The sequence below is a fragment of the Mugil cephalus genome, chromosome 2 (genome assembly GCF_022458985.1).
Source record: "Mugil cephalus isolate CIBA_MC_2020 chromosome 2, CIBA_Mcephalus_1.1, whole genome shotgun sequence".
Classification (NCBI taxonomy): domain Eukaryota; kingdom Metazoa; phylum Chordata; class Actinopteri; order Mugiliformes; family Mugilidae; genus Mugil; species Mugil cephalus.
Window position 1 is genome coordinate 7,861,005 of NC_061771.1, and position 17,595 is coordinate 7,878,599.

A 17,595-nucleotide genomic window follows, 5' to 3' on the forward strand; every position below is an offset into this window, starting at 1 on the left:
CTATAAAACAGGAGCATTGACTTTCTGTCGTGCGGATTAAGTTTTATTGACTTCCAGATTCTTTTAGGTGATATTTCTTAATGATTACAGATAGTGGATATTGCTACCTAGAAAAGGGTCTTAACATCTTTCCCCTGCTTTATAGCCATCAGTTAACTTCATTTTCCAGCCCTCAGTTAGTTGCTTAGGGGACACCATGGTCAGTAAGTGTAACCACAAGGTTCAAGGAAGAATCAAATAATTGATTAGACTCTGCAAATATTATCTGCAGACAGTTCAGGGACAGCAGTGGCACAGTAGGTAGCGCAGTTTGCTGAAATGGTCCTGAAAAGGAACTGCACTAAAGATAAACGGGAGAAACATCACAGACGACCCACCTGACAAAGGGAAAGGTAGGGTTATACAGTATATATACATGTATCCACACCCACACAGGCTGATGGAATAATAAGAGACAGGGGAGACCACTGAGGGGAGGAGCACGGTCAGACAATTGACACAAGACCAGACAGCTGAGAGGAATTATAGGCGGGAATAGACGAAGACCGGAAGAAAAACTCAAATCCGGCAAGAAAACCGATCACAAAATAAAGCAGGAAACACAAGAAAAGCAAACAAGTTCACAGAAACAATGACATGGTTGTTGTCCAGGGGATTCCCAGACGTTTTGTAGCTGTTAGTGTGTACAGATAGCCTGCTTTGCCTTCATCTGTGGGTGAATCCACCTTGTCTGCACATGCTGGGAGTCAGCGGGCTGTTCCCGCTGCTTCTCTGATGTCATCACCACCCCCCCATGGAGCGGTCGCTGTATCCTCGCCCTCTCATCTTCATCCTGCTCCTCCTCTTCTTCCCCTTGTGTCTCCTCGACATCATCCCTCTTCCATTTTTGACTCCTCAAAGTGACAGTTTGAGTTGACATTCCCCAGTCTGCCTGAAGGCTGCCAGCAGGACTCTGTGTTCCTATTTCACACAGGAGGGCTGATGAGAAGAGAGACCACCGACATGTGCTGCCGCGCTGAAGTGCAGTCAGCAGCAAGAACGACGCGTTCTGAGGTTCATGAGTTGTTTTCATAGTTGAATAATATGAATGCGATTAAAATGGCATCATTCATGATTAGAAAAAGAAACTTGTTGGCAAAAGCTGAAAATCCATTATAGTTGCTGGAAGCAAAATTGCACTGTACTGAAGAGATCTGTTCAATAATGTACCGAAACAAACGTTGTTTCATAACTAATTATTTGCCTGTAGAATGGGAGACAATTGCCTGCGTAATTGCCACAAAATAACATTAACGCTGCATTAAAAACTAATCCCGGAAAAAAAAGGAAAAAAAAATGCCATTAAATGTGTCAAAAACTTGGGCTGCAGTAGATCCATAATTATCATCAGTGGTGACTAATCTTGTTTTCCCTCTTCACTGCTGATTTCAGACACACACCACTGCCCCCTCTGTGCTGCTCCCCTCCCGTGGTTTGTTTGCCTGATTGATATAAAATGCATTGCTTTTGAATCTTTAATCCTCATTAAACCAAAGCGTCGAAGGCCTGTATAATGGCCAGCAAATTCAAAATTGCCATCAATTATCTCTCCCGACCTCTCATTAGAGATTCTGGCCACAGTTTGGGACTGCTACCGCCGCCGCCACTGCTGCTGCTGCTGCTGCTGTCCCCGACAGGACCCTGGCAGGTCTGCCTCCGCTAATAAGGAGAAAAGTGCAAAGTCATAGAGGGGGAGACGAGGAGAGGGAGCGACACAGTTCCTCCGATTTTTGTCCCCATTTAGCTCCTTTCGTCTCCCTTCATGTTAAAACTGTTACATTACACAGCCAAATGGGCAAAGATGACACATTTTACTTCAAATTTGTAGTTAAAGCACTAAAATTGGAATCACGTTTGACAGGACCTTCCCAACACCGAATCGCTTTGAAAATAGACTAGAAGAGTCAGTCAGTGGGTGAAGTGAGTTTCCTTGCTCTCACTGAAGTTAGATATAAAATCACATGATTCTTAATAGAATAAAATTGCACACTGACATTTTAATTCCCGTGTATGTGAAGGATTTCCGAGGATAGTTTTGGAGAGGTGATGGCTGACTCACAGCTAGCTCACGATCCATTGACTAACGGTCCATCTCAAACACAGTGAGTCACCAGATTAATTGGATGCATAAGCTGAAGGCGACTTCCTCTGCTGACGCTCAAGATTTCTGGACAGGTTTTGGACGAGAAGTGATTTGCCTTGATTTGGCTCCGGGGGCTGGACAGCGTCTCAGAGTCACCGTATTTACCGTGTGCACAACGAAAGAGACGATCACCCTTAAAACCTCTCTTTGTTACTGTTTTTGCCAAGCACAATCAACTGGACCCCCCCGGGGAGCAAGGAGGGGTGAACCAATTTCAATCAGGACATTGATTTGAGTGTGTGTGTTTAAAAAAAGGAGGCAACGTGTGTGCAGAGTGCGTGTGTGTGTGTGTGTGTGCGTCCTCACACTCAACACCATGTCAAGGCCCACTTTTGTCTAAAACAACTCAAGTACTTCTATTTAAAGAACCATCGGAAGCTGGTGCAGCTGCAGCTGGAGAGCTCTCCTCTCTCCTGCACTGCAGCCGTGTAGATTTTGTTACATCCTCGAGCGAAGTCCTCCGGCAGGCCGCGTGAGTCAAACTAAGGCTGACATGCTCAAACCCAAGTTTGCAGAGTATCGGCATTACCGCAAAACATCGCGGAGATGGCCTCGTTTACAAAAGTCCACCCTCGTGTTGTGCACACTGAAGGGGACATATGGACAAATGTGAACAGACAGTTTTAAAACCTGCGGAAATGGTATTGTGATATTTTGTGTGTTCTTTTAGGATAGCCTGTCCGCTGCCGTTTGCTTGATCTCACATGAGCCCCCAAACTATGCCTGTGCTCAGAATTACCTCCTTTTTTGTGCTTTTCCATGAAATCAACATAAACCTGACCTGTGCACACTTATGCAAATCTATCTCTGACTGTAACTGTCCTGTCTGACAAGACATCTGCACTGACGCATAAACCTAGGCAACATATTTCCTTTTAACTACACAACAGCATGTCTGGGCACGGAGGGTAGGACGAAGTGGCAGAAAGTGTGCCATGATAAATGTTATACCCCCTGGCAACACATACCGGTTTATGTATGAAGGAAGGGGAGCAACTGATCTCTTTTTACTAGTGTGCAGGTGGTGTGATAAATCCCCAATGCCGGTGGCCATTTTAAGAGCAGCTTGGCCTGTTTTTACAGACCCTCCAGACCTGTGTCTCCGAGGAGAAAAAAGGCAGATGCCATCCAGTAGGAAATGCCGTCTGTTTATATTCACTTTAGTGCTCTTTCAAACATTCACATTAGATAAATGGTTCCAAGAGTAGCCTTTCTATGTTTTTCGACATACACTACTAAAAGTGCGGACCTTCTCATTCAGTTCAATGAGAAAGTGCGTCCAAACTTTTGACTGGTAGTGTAAATGTATCAAACTGCTGTCCAGGTCATGCTTTGCAGTCTCACACATTCTGATGAATGAAAATGGGACTCTTGCCATTTCTAACAATAGCAGGACAGATCTACATGAAGAAGTTTCTTGGTCTATTTTTCCTTGAAAAATGACTCATTTGGAGGCTGCTGTAAAAAACAAACAAAAAAAAAAAAAAAAAACTGACCTGACAGTTTCTGTTGTTGTTTTCATCAGTACAGGCATTCATTTCATTCATTTAAATGATAAAACACATGCCCAGACAAAGTGATTATTCAGCAAGACACTGATTTTTATTATGTAATAATTCCCAATGTATTTATTTTTCCCCCAAAATTCATTTCAGTCTCATGATCAGAGATGCTTAGTTTAGCTTAACTTAGCTAAGATTAGCTTAGCGTAGCTAAGTTAAGCTTAGCTAAGCGTAGTTCAGTCAAGCTCATTAGTTATTAGATTGTTTTGAATCCCATATCATATCCCTATTTTTTTCAAACAGAATTATGTTCATCCACAGAAAAAAAGGTTGATTCTGACAAATTATTACACTTTGATTTATGCTGGATACATTTCACAGTAACGTAGTTCCTGAGAGTGGTTACATAGATGCCACAACAAAACTGACATGAGTTTCTGATCAGCCGTTATTTCCAGCTGAAAGCAGTAAAGAACCTTTTTCTTCCCATGCACAGATTAATTCAAGGTCTCATAAACATGGCACCATATGTATCCTACTCCCCTGTTTACCTCTTTAGACTGGGCACAAAGGAAAAACGATACTGCTCTTTGACAGGTCAGTAAACAGCCTCCATCCAGTATTTACTGGTGTTGAGGTTCGGCAGCCTTCCTCTTGTTACTGTCCCCATTCACCACACCTGAGTTTAGACTCCTGCCCAGCCAAGTCACTCTATCTTAGGGTCTCCTCGCTGACAGATCCCACTTCCTGCTGCTATCACCCATCAGGGTGGCAGGGTCTTTAATCGATGTGGAGCCAAATGGGTCCTGGAAATGCCTTTTAGCTTGGGTTGTTGACACTACTGCTCAGACCAAATGATAAAGTTTCTTGTAGGAGATATGTCGAGGCAGACAGACTATAAAGGACGAGACAGCAGTCTCAGTGAGGGCCTACGTTGTAAAGCTCATACAGTGACACTTAAAAATATCTACACCCACTTTTCAACATTCCAGCATAAAAATTACTCAAAACTTTAGCAGAGGTCCAAACAGAAGACAAAGGGAACCTGATCAAGCAAATGAAGCTGAAACATTAATATTCAAGACAGAGAGACAAGTACAGATGACAAGAAAATCTGCTGATATTTTGAATCATTTTTGTGTAGAAATGCCAAAGAGATTGGTGCAAATACGTAAATACGTATAAACTGTACATGAACACATCTGTGTGCAACTAGTATCCCATTAAAGCCTGGGTATTGCATTTTTAACATTTCAAAAGCACATAATAAACACCACATATATAGCTTTAATATACAGCATTACAAAAATAAGAATGCATGAGTCAAGAAAGAAGCTTAGGTGTTTGGTGGTTGGTAGAACAAACAATCCAAACCATTGTTAAAAGGCTAAGACTGTTCTTCAAGGTTATGGCAGTCACATGAATGCCTGATAATCTGATATTATTTCTTGTGTTTAAATTGGACTATATTTGCATGACAGCAATGATCAGCCTTTGTCTGCATCTCACTCTCGCCCCAACTTTGTCATGGATTCAGTTTTTTTTCCTTTCTTGTTCTTTCAGGGTGCATGGTTGACTTAAATATTGCTCCGGGGTTGCTGTCAATCAACTGACACCTCCAGGAGTAAATAGAAATAAAGTTGGGCGACTAATTGGATTTCCAAGCACATCTCTCACTTGCGGCATGGTGTTGTCAGAATAGCAAGGTGTTACACTGTGAGCAACTCCGATCTGGGCTCTAAATTGCAGGCAGATGTTTTCCTGTGAGACTTGCTTCGTTTCCACGCCTCCCTAGAAATGCGCAAAATCTAAATATTGTGATAAAAAACTGATATGGAAATGCCTATACGTATCGTACATCATATAAAAGTGTGTCGTATAATGGAAACACTTTTTTTCACGATTCCCCATCACCACTGTCACCGTAGATGACTCAGGGGGTCATGTGACCAGTTCATTTAAAGTCCATCTTTCTCAAAGTGAAGTCTGGCGTGACGAACATTAAAGAGAATTATGGGATATCGCGAGATGAGACTTCATGAGAGTTACAGCTCATTCGCAAAACCCCTTTCAATGGAAACAGTTCCAAAGCGCAACTGTACTTTATCGAGTTTCAGAAATGTGGTGTTAAATGGTGTTAATGCATAGGAATGTGTAGACAAAAGGCAAGGTAGGTTTTTAGTCTGAGTCCTATTGACCAATCACATTTGAGAGGGCCTTGCTTGCATGCAGGTAAAAAAAAAAAAAAAAATACAGTTTCAACGGGAAATTAGTAACAGAAACCAAAACCATGCTGATAACATTTTTTTTTTGCTGTAAACATGAAGGCCTGTGGGGATTGATTTGCGTTGGGCCTCGGTTTGTAATTCGAGGAACTGCCCTTGCATACTGGCTTCATTTTTCAGACTCAGACGTTGCTGCTGGATTGAGTTTGTTGAGAGAATAGCCTGGCTTTAAACCTTTGGCTGGGTGTAAACTGTCTGCTTGTAAACATCCCCCCGTCAAGCCCAACTAAGGTTTCTAGTCAAAACAATGACAGGTGCACCGGACGGGAAGTTTCAGGCCAGATATTTCTCTGGTTTCACTGGAGGCCCCAATCCGCTGACAGTGGCCCTCTCAGACAATAGCTGCTGGGCTCCTGGATTGCTATCCACACCATGACATATTTGCTTCTTGACTGCATGCCATTTCCTTCCTGTCCTGCTTCTCTATCTTGATAATATTGTGATTAAAAAGCAACAGCTAGTGTGTGAAGCCTCAGTGTGCATGGTGTCTAGGGACCAAGACTATGTGATTCTGCAGAAATACATCCAAGATAGGACAAAGTGAAAACACTGACCTGATGGAAGAGGAAACAAACAGTTGTTTCCAAAGTCATTACTATATGTTCCCTGCGGACCACTGGTGTTAGATAGTTCATAGTGATCTCTCTAATCGTTGCGGAGATATTTCAGCCTGTGCCGACCACCTCCCAGCCACTCGGAGAGCACTCGCATCGCTAAAAGTCTTTCAGTGGTTTGCCATGGGGCTACGTTTACTGTAAAGCAGCTGCAGAAAATGATGTATTGTGTAACACTGATAATGAGGCAGAAGGAGACGGGCGCAGATTAAGAACATAATAGTGACGTCTGAAGGAAAGAGCCATTTACACAGGGGGGCGAGTTGCGTAAACAATGCCCGTGATACACAGCCTCTTTAAAAATAGCACATTTCCTCTTGTCAGCAGCTTGACCACACATGTTGATGCAGAGCCAATCAGGTCACGCTGATGTCAGCACCGCTCATGCTTTGCCAAGGATAATCACGATTTGGCTCTGTTTGGCAGCGCGGCCGTATCAGTGTGGGTCAGCGCAGAGACTCCTGCTGCAAGGATTCAAAACACAGATTAATGCAGAGTGTTGCGACACATTTTGGCATTTTTGTTTTTTTCAAGTAAGTAGAATAAATGTCAACTGTAAATGCAAAGTGTGTGTCGCAAAAAAATAAACGATGAACAGCGTCTATTTACAGCTTTAATTTAATAGGTGGTTATCATGTCTAGGGCTCCAATAATATACATTTATCTGTAACACAGACACCACCATTTACAGACACAAGAACATACCAATAAGGCATGACAGGAGGTGATTTGGACTGTGCGTATTCTAAACACATAGATGGGCCTTGAGCTGCTGAAGTGGAAGCTGTACTACTGGTACTATGTTATGTACATATTCATCAGAGTGTCAGAGACTGAAAGGGCAAGTGGGAGCAAGAAAGAGCAAGAGAGGAAACACGCAAAAGCCTTACTCAGAGAGCGATAACACACTCTGTTGGGGGAGTTTTGAGTGTGAGGATGGAGCATCTGCTCCGGCCCACTGGGCCTCCCAGCTAGTGCAAGCAAACACTCACAGTCACACACACACACACAGTCACACACACACACACACACAGACACACATACACGCACACACACTTCGAAACCAAAACGGCTGCTGCTGAATCTAATGAGGCCGAGGCGTGCTGGGCAGCAGGACGGCTGCTCCGGCTCGTCTCTGGCTCTCTGATTCTTGTCCCAAAGCTGCTCACATGTCATCCGCTGTTTCACACCATCCGCACTGTTTTAGACGTGACACCGCTTCCTCCCAGCACTGGCTCCACACCGGCTCACATAAATAGACTGATTTGAACTACAATAGAATAACAAGGAGCAAGAAAACTTCTTGATGGTACCCATTATTTTCCCCCCTAAAAAAAAAAAAAAAAACTCACGCAAACAAAAACCCACTGTTGCTGTACGAACTCGAATACATGAGTAAAACAAAAATTAAGGTCATACTAAGTACAGTACTCTACTTACCTGTTTACAGTTTGATGGTTTGATGCAAGTTAGTTAGTTCATTTCCTAGCTGTGAAATCACAGGGGCTACCTCAGCAGGGGGAGCTGGGCTGACATCATGTCCCTGATGACACTCTCAGCGGCAGCTCCTGCCCAGTCTCTCAGGCAAATCGTGCAATGACCCGCTTAATGGGTAATTTACAGAACAGTATTAGAGCCACCCATGAGAGAAAGAAAATTAGAGGAGGTGCATTGTTTTTCATCATGCAAAAGTCAAAATTTCAAGAAAAAAGTTGAAATACATTGTCATAAAGTAGACCTTCAGACCGGCAGTACCGTATGTGTGTGGTACCACCGATACTCTGCAGGAGAGTATTGGGGCTGGACTGTTGCATGTCAACAGTGGCCTGGCTATTGTCACACACTGTTGCCTTGTCCACTGAGGGTGGGACATAAACTCAACCTTTTTTCTCAAAATTTCGACTTTTTTCTCAAAACTTCGACTCTTGAGTGCACGATTAAAAAAAAAAATAAATAAAAAATTTAAAAAAAACTACCTTCTCTAATTTTTTTTTCTCATGGGTGGCCCTTATACTCTTCCCCACTAACTTCACAGCAGGCTAAGTAAACATTTTCTTATTGCACTGAACGACAGTTATCTTTATGGTTCAACTTATGTAGCAATACCACCAGTATCCTCTAGATGGCATTTATCACCCTCAAACCCTCATTTATCAAAACACCTATTTTTTGTCCCTTTGGCGAGTCTTTGTCACATCAGTCCAACTGAAATACTGCCCATGGTTGTACTATTGAATCGTGGTGGAGGGCAGTGTGATCATGTAAACCTCTGATTTTCACTGGGAGCCAGGTGAAAAGACGTGTCTGGTGACACAGTGGATGGTCGGGGAGGCTATCGTCCTCTTCCAGACTTTGTTTAATACAATTACATATTTATCTTATCCAGCATAAATAACATCCCCTATTTGAAGAAGAAAAGCCTTCTGAGGAAAGGCCACATACTGTATCTAACAAAGTAGGATAAGAATATGCTATATTTAGACAAACATCTTTAATGCACAGCTACAGAAGGAGGCACTGGGAGGCGGTGTGAACCTCTGTGGAAAAGCTCTGTGCCATCTGGTGTAAAGAATTCATGCCTTTTCTCAAACTTTATTGAGCAAAATTAAAATATAAAAAAATGTAGATAAGAAAAATAAATCCCACCTCAAGGTTTCCTTAGGTATAGTCTTGCATCAATTGACATCGGCAAAGTTTGCCTTGCCACTAGCTGCAGTTCTTGGAAATCAAGTCACCACATTATTAGACAAATATAAAAAGAAAAGCCTGTTTTTTTCTCCTTCCAGATATCAACACTCTTTCTCCTTGTCTAAGTCTCCCTGACGTGTAGCAGTGCCTCACACACAGGTCCGCCCGTTTGATCCCCTCCAAACTCTATCTCATTGCGCCTCTTTGAGCCCCCTTACACACCATCCATTCACTCAAACTCTCTTGCCTCCTCCATCTCAAAGTCTCTCCATCAACAGGAAGGATAAGCCCATACAAATCTGCCTAAAGCCTTTGCTGGGATGATGGTCTCATAGGAATGATACCTATTTCCTCTCATTTCAAACGACACTAATGGCATATTGACGTGAATGCAGATTAACAGATTATTGTATTTGTGTGGTGCAGGGTTGGTGTTGAGAGCGCATTCATATCAGTGTTTATTTATTTTATTTTTCTAATCCAACTTTAAGGCATCTTTTATCATTTCAGCTCACTCAGAAAGACTTGGAATATACCCTACCACTATGGACCGACCCATATTCATGTTATGTTGTCTTGAATATACACTTTATTTAACAAATTGTGGAGTTAAAATCCTTTGCACCATAGCAAGTATCTTATACTGCAGTTTAAGAGTTACCTCTTTTTCATTCTTGAATTCTGTGCAGTGCATGGATGTCTAATATCTTCTTGTTTACTGTAATCATGCTTGAACACATCTCCTTTGACAGACAGCATGCAAGCAGTCTGCCATCACAGATGGTCGCCGGGACTCAGCTATTTTTAAAGTGATAATAAAACCGCAGAAGAAAAAGAGGACTTGGAATGTCAGTCTGGTAAAGAGCAGGAGGGGACAAAGTCATCAAAAAAACATCCCCTAGGAGTCATCTCATCCTTTATTTCAAGCCCTGTAGCTAAACTAATATAGTGAAACCATCCAAGAGGGCCCCTTTATATCTCACCTCATCTCTTGGGTGAATGCATATGCGCCTGTGCGTACGTGTGCATGCATGTGACTGCACCCCTGTGCCTGATTACTGTGAGGAGAAGAGGCGAAATGGTACCCATTTTGTTTCTGAATTTTGTCCAAAAAATTCCCTTGTAAAGGAGATTAAACTTTGCCTACCTCACTCAGTGGCACACAGAGGAAACGTTATCACGGGACATTGTCTGCTAAACTCTTTCAGAATTATATTCGGTTCATTTGACATCCACAATTTGTCCAATTCACATCATCGGAGATCTTTACAAGCAAGTAAATCTGATCATTAATTATTTTTTCATTCACTGTCAAGAAATATTGGGAAAGAAGAAGGGAAATTGTCTGTTATTACGAGAAACTAACCAATATTGGAAGTGGGTGAAAAGCTGGACACATCCAACTGCTGCTATATTTCGCGCGCGCATGTGTGTGTGTGTGTGTGTGTGTGTATGTGTGGCTGGATTGGAGGACTTATTACTGGCGTCATTGCGGTGTTGGAGACCATCTTGTATTAATTTGATCTTTGACAGAGATAAATTGAAAGTCGTAATGCTGAACATTAGAAATTCACGCCTGCTAAGCTGATGTGTTTTCACTACAATATCTGCGAGATAACGGCCAGGCGATTAAGTAGCAAATCATCAACCCGAAGGCGTTCTTCCTTCAAGTGAAAATTTGCTACCGTACCAGGTGCTGCTTGTGCATCGAATGCATGGCATGCCTTCCAGCAGTGCAGTGAATTTAAATTCACTTCCTTCTGTGTCTGATTCCAGCTGAGGCTCTGTCTGCCTGTCCTGTCCTAGTTATCCTCTAGAAAAAATGCTTTATACCAAAGGGCATGGTTGTAGGTTTTGTCGGGTGCCTGGGTTTTCACAGGTATGAATTTAAAGGGGAGTGGTTTTCTCTGTGTTGACCCTGGAAAAACACATACAGCTGTATTTTGTCTTTAGTATATGCTGAGATAATCCAGGCTTGACATTAACTTTTTTGTTCACCATCCACTATGGCTAGTTGTTTTCAAAATTACCAGCCACGTTTCATCATTTTCATTGCGAAATTATAGCCCTCATTGCAAGGTGAGTTTGATTTCTGCCTCTCTTCAGCTGTCCCGCGGCTGTTATATCTAAAAAACAAAAAAAAGATTTACAAACTTTTTAAATGTAAATGACCCTTGTACACACGATAAGGTTCTGCGTAGGCCTAAAGCTCCTTTTATATGAAAATATGCAGTCTATAGAAATAAAAACTTACAATTAAATTATTCAATAATGTGACTCAAAATAATGATTCAAAGAGATTTTATTTGTGTAAAATTAGCTTCCCAGTTATTTTTGCCTCTCTTACCCATTCTGCGCTCTTTTCTTTTCTTTTCTTTTCTTTTCTTTTCTTTTCTTTTCTTTTCTTTTCTTTTCTTTTCCTTTCCTCGGGGATCAATATAGTATATCAAAAATAAAAAGTAACCTCTCTGAAAATGTATCAGTCTTTGTTTCTGTTTGTACTAAAAAGGTAAAAACTCTGTATATAATGTGAATATATATATATATTGTACATTCTTCAATAAAAAATTGATCCAAAAAAAATGAGCAAACACTGTGCATATGGGAGTCACTTTGCATTTCGGTTGTTATTTCAGATGCCACTGGAGAAAACTACAATTAAAAAATGTATACAAAATTCAGCCCGCCAAAGTGGCTAGTGGGAGTGGGCTGTGTTACACGCCACTGCTGGAATTCACCCGCATTCGGTGGGCTGGCGGATGTTAATGTCAAGCAGAGGAGATAATCTTGAGATTTTACTCCCTGTGTGGGTGTAAAGGCCAAATTTTTTGTCAGATTGTCTTAGTACTGTACTTTCCTGCAGCTTCTTGATAATCATCACCAGATAACCCCCTGGCTGTTCATTTTACCTGAAGTAGTTGCTGTTACTGTATAATATTTGTGTATGAAGTGGATGCAACCCAGAAAACAGAGGAACAGTGGCATTTATTTGGAGTTGTGTTTCTAGCTTCCTAATGACTGCAAATCCAATGTTCAATCTGTTTTTGTTTGGTGTCCACTAACTTTGTGTCTGTTTAGTTGTCAATTTAGACTCCCTTTTAACTAAAAGCAGCTGTCTGCTCCATCTGGAAATGTTGGTGAGAGTGCAAGAAATAAAATTAAGCCGAAAGATACAAAAATATATTATAGGTATTTGCTACTGCTGGCCATCAATGAATGTCCATTAATAAATGTCTCTAGTTTTGGGTCTTGTTTCATCACCACTGGCACAAGTCAAATCCATGACGTAGCCTTTTAGCCATTTCAGCATGTTAGATGAGAGGTGGAACAGGTCACTCTGATGGGCTAATCAGTTTTGTATGAGGGTCTGTTGCTCTTCCTAGCTTCTTATCCTCCTGGGAAGTAGTAGCTTGTTCAGTTTGATCCAGACACAGGTGACACAGTCAGCATTCATTGGCAGTAGTTCTTTAAAAATGGAACAGTGTTCTAGAAATGCAAACCAGGACAATACTCCACACATTCTAGCTAATGCTGACATCTTAAATTTACTACTCTACGTACTGTAAGTTTTCAATAGTTTTCTTCAACTTGGTCCATGTTGTTTGCCCTGTCAATAGACACTTTGGCCCCTAGAAAGCAGACCAACAGCATTTACTGACATACATAAATTGTCCATTTGCCTACATACATACAGACCTACAACACTGCTGACGTAGACCTCAGTGTACGGCAAGACTCTAAACCACATGCTAGTCACTCTGATCAGAGAGTTTCACTTAGATGAGTGACTTCAAAACAAAAGAAAACCAACCAGTGAAAGCACAGAGAGAGGAAGAGGTCAGGGAAGACAGGGCAGCTTCATGTGGGAGTCTGGCGAAAAGGTCCTGTCTCTCATTCTCACAACTGTCTCAGTGAGTCAGTTATGGGTCCCTCTCTGCAGTCCGCCCCTACCTCTGCCTGCCTACACTGCTGTCACCACTTATCAGCTTTGTGTTATTGCAACTCGTTTCTCCATTCTTGACTCAGCTCACCCACACACAATAAAGGAATAAATAAAGTAAAGAGGCAGAAAGAAACACTGGAAGAAGGGAGGGTGTGGAATACAGAAACAAACACCAGTAATCGCAAAAGCTCCCACAGAAACACACATAAGATCAGATCCACCTTTTCTTTCACCCATGCTCCATAAAGAAGGGCTAAAAGGTAAGAGTATACATTCTGTGGAAGATTCTCCATCTCCAAAAAACAGACTGTGCAGTTAAGACAGTGCTGTGTACCAGTTTGAAAGAGCAAGCGTAATCACCTTCTGCACCAAAATGTCACTGGTACCAGACACTGAGTGCAGAGGGTCTGGAAAACAGCAGACGTTTCTACATATATTCAACAGCTGAACTGCACCTTCTAAGCTTTCCTTCACTTGCAGAGTGCACTCAGAGAGCAGGCAGCACCAGCCACTGATTGCATAATTACTTGCTGCCTTAGTAAATCAGATGCTAATTGCACACAGATTGCGACTGCAAATAGAATGAACGCTTTCTGGCAGGAGTCCTTGCACATCTGTCAATCAGTGCATCAACCTACATGATCAAGTCACCAAAGGACCATAACCGGAGTTAGTGCGCTGCCAAACTGTCTCATTATCTTTCACTGGTTGGATAGTTTTGTAAATGAAAGACAAAATTGTTTAAATAGTTACTCTTCCGCCTCAAAGCTCAAAGCCTGAACGACACTGTCCTGGCTATTTACTGTAAGACAGCTAGCCTGAGGCTGCTGTTATGCAACCGAATACAAGGGTCACTGAGAATTATAGAGTCAAACTGACCTGAAGATGTTGTTTATACTTTAGTAACCAGATAGACCAAGAGGCAATTGTGACATTATTGTGACGTGAACAATTTCAGTTCTAAATGAAATAATATAGTTTCTGATAGATACTAATAGTGAGGTATATCTTAAGATCAGCATCAGCAGATGGTGTTCACAAAACTCTAAAACTAACCTGTGTGTTCATCAGGGCAGTTTGCTGGTGGGGTAACACTGGCCTGCCATGAACTGAACATCACTTTAGCTATCAATAATGTGGCAAACAGGAATGAGTCGATGGACCTCTCTGAATACAGCTCAGGCGTGGCTCAAATTACTTTGTATTGAAGTGCATTTCTGACTGTGAAACCCACTGCAGCTAAAGGTCTAATAACAACGAAATACACCAGCAAATTGTCGATTTGAAACATTCTTCTCTCTGTTACTGCAGGACGTTTGGTTAAGTTGTTAACTAACGACTGTTAGCTTCTGTCAGTGTTAGTGGATGCCTTTTTAGGTGCATTGCTGTAGTATTTTTGTTGTATTTCAGGTCTGACTTACATATTCTGCATGTTACTGTAATATGAGCTCCATCTTAAGTGAAGTATTTCGCTGCTATCACATTTTGACACAGGACTAGGTTGGGGATCATCATCCGTCTTTTCCGAGGTGTCCATGTTGATACTGTGGTGTGATCGGCGGCATGTTGACTTGATGCTTAAAGTGTCATGGCAACGCAGTGAAATCGGAAAACAGACAAGTCGACTAATCTGTACAACCTCTACTGGAATGAAGAGTTAGAATGAAGGAGAAGGACATGCGTGCTAGTTAGCCATTAGCTGTAGTATTCTCTGCGATGACAATGATCTCCTCTTTCTCTAGCTGCTGTCGCAGTATCTTAGCCAGGGACATTTAGTTTTCAGTTCAGATCATTTGTCAACAAATGCCATTTTAAATTCAGTATTTCACCCATTGTATATTATATTCGAATGTGGTTTAAGACATTTTGCTGGCTTACTGTAAGAATTACCCACTGCACATTATTACAACTTGCAATTACCTCCCCGGTGGAAGAATCTTTTAGTGGCGCTAGCAATAGCCTGGAGATTCAACTCCATTAGTGATTCTCTGAAGCAGAACCCCCACAAATGCGTCAAGTGTCCTCACGTTGACGCGCGAGCAGTTTGTTTAATACGTCCTCCATTCCAGCCAAGATATGTGCACAGTGGTAATGACAGATTTGTTATCTCTGTCGGCCATTAGCTTTAGCGTGTGAAGTCATTAGAGGAAGTAATTAACTCCTATTGTTCTAGAGATGGCTCGTTAGCAAATGAGCCTAAGACGTATGAAGCATCGACTTGATTATCCTGCTCGCGGTGGTGACCCACAAGGATTGGGAAGTTAAACGCACTTTGTTGTGAGACTGTGAGAGTGCGGTGTTCACTGCAAAGCGTTTGCCTGTGATCACAAAGGAGTTATGTTTTTATGATCACCTACAGAATGCAGATGAAGCACATTGTTTCCTCACATCAGGTGCAGACACAGCATAAAGACATTTATCATATTACAGAGGTGTTTGTACTATGAGAATCTAGTGATGTTCTCTTTAGTCACCAATATGAAAACAATAAAACAAAGTGCCTGTCCAGATACGCATGTGTGCACATATTCAAATCAGTGTAGATTAACTTTGTGTCCACAGAGACACTACAGTCAGAGTGCACTGAGAGCATCATAAGCAATATATGATGTGCTTTACATTTTATACCAGGAGTCAGCCCATTTAAATGAATAAACAAGGCTCTTTTATGTGGAATAACTTTGAGAGATTGCTATGTTACAGTAAATCATAGGGGGAATCTATTTGTTTGTTTCTTCCGTATCTAGATTCTAAATCATTGATGGCTCCATTGATATCCTCCCGCTGCAAGACTGTCGTAAAACCCCAAACATCGTGGTACATGAGCCGAGGCAGAGTATTTGTACAACAAGCCACTCCTTGTCAAACAGCTCCCTGAAGCCACATCGGGCAGGATACACGGTCAGAAGGCAAGTCAGTCAGCTGTCACAAAGTATAGTTCCCAAGGAGCTCTTTGTTTGATTAAAAGTTCTCAGTCTTCATCAGAGAAAAATCTCCAGAAATGGAAAATGTTTGTGATTGTGGCAGCACAATGATTTACACTTGTGATAGAGGCACTGAATCGACTGGGATTGTGAATAGACTAAAAACACAGTAAAAGCCCCGTCATGATTGCAACTTTCATTTGAATGAGTTCCAGCACCTTTTGTCAGTTCTCCCTTTCAATTTTGCCTCCAATTTCATAGATATATTTTTAGTGTAAAAGGCCTCAGTCACATTCTTTTTATTCTATCCTATTTGATTAGATGCTGATAAAAAGAGATGTTGAATCTGGTGTAATTTTATTTTCATTCGTTCATCTTTTGTTCTGTTGTTGGCTGTGTTTTTATCAGTGGGGTGAGATGTGACGATTCTCAGGTGCGTTTTGTTCCTTTGTTATTTCATCAGTGGGCAAGGGTTGTTCAGCAAGGTCTGTAGTTTATAGCAAAACAAAAGTTTAGAGGGTTATTGAACTGGAGGTCAGGAGGGCACAAAGCCTCTTCCTGTTTTTCATCTTCTTCTCATAAACGAGACAAATACACAGATATTTTCACATCAACATAATCGTCTGGAATGAATAAAAACTGTAGACTAGCTGATCAGGTTTATTCAGCAGAAACTTCCTAGCTTCCTGCCTAATAGTAGCTCTTTTGGTTTCCTTCAACAGTGGCTTTTTATCAGACTGGTTGCTTGCCCGTTACAAGACTGTCATAAGACAGCGGTTAAAATGATTCAATATAAATGATCGTAACCAATGTCAACCAGTGCTATTTTGTATAATATAAATATTAATTATTGGGCAAAGTGAGGACAGCGTCTCAAGTGAAAGGCTGAAGTCCAAGTAAAATCCACAGCTGCAGTCCACAGGTAAATCAAATGGCCACTAGACATTTTCAGTGGATGCTACAAACAGATTTGCTGCTGCGTGACTGGCAACTAATCAAAGCTGAGCTGGTCCCAACCCTTTTTTCAGACCTCCAAGGAAGCATCACTCAGTCTTGTGCATCGGTTTCACCAGTTGCACTTCATTATGAAAACTCAGCATATGCACTACTCCAACAGTACGTTGACTGTGATGTAGCTAGCTACACTTGGCCTTTTTGTAATCTTGTGAAAATAGCATTAAGCATGTGCGGCACTATTTACTTTCTTATATGACTGTACACACAAAATTGACACATTTTTTCCACCTGAGGTTTTTCCTCGAAGGCGCCTCTCCTGTGTTTTTTATGCCGTTAGATGTCTATGTTTTCTCTGCCCTTCACCCTGATTTGTCCTTGATAGTAAAACAGTCAAAGCCTTTTGTATATGCATCCTTGTAGCACTCGGTAGTGTTTATTTCCATTCTATTCCGTGTGTGTTATGGCAGTTAGTAACATATGATGCAATAATGTTCTTCTGT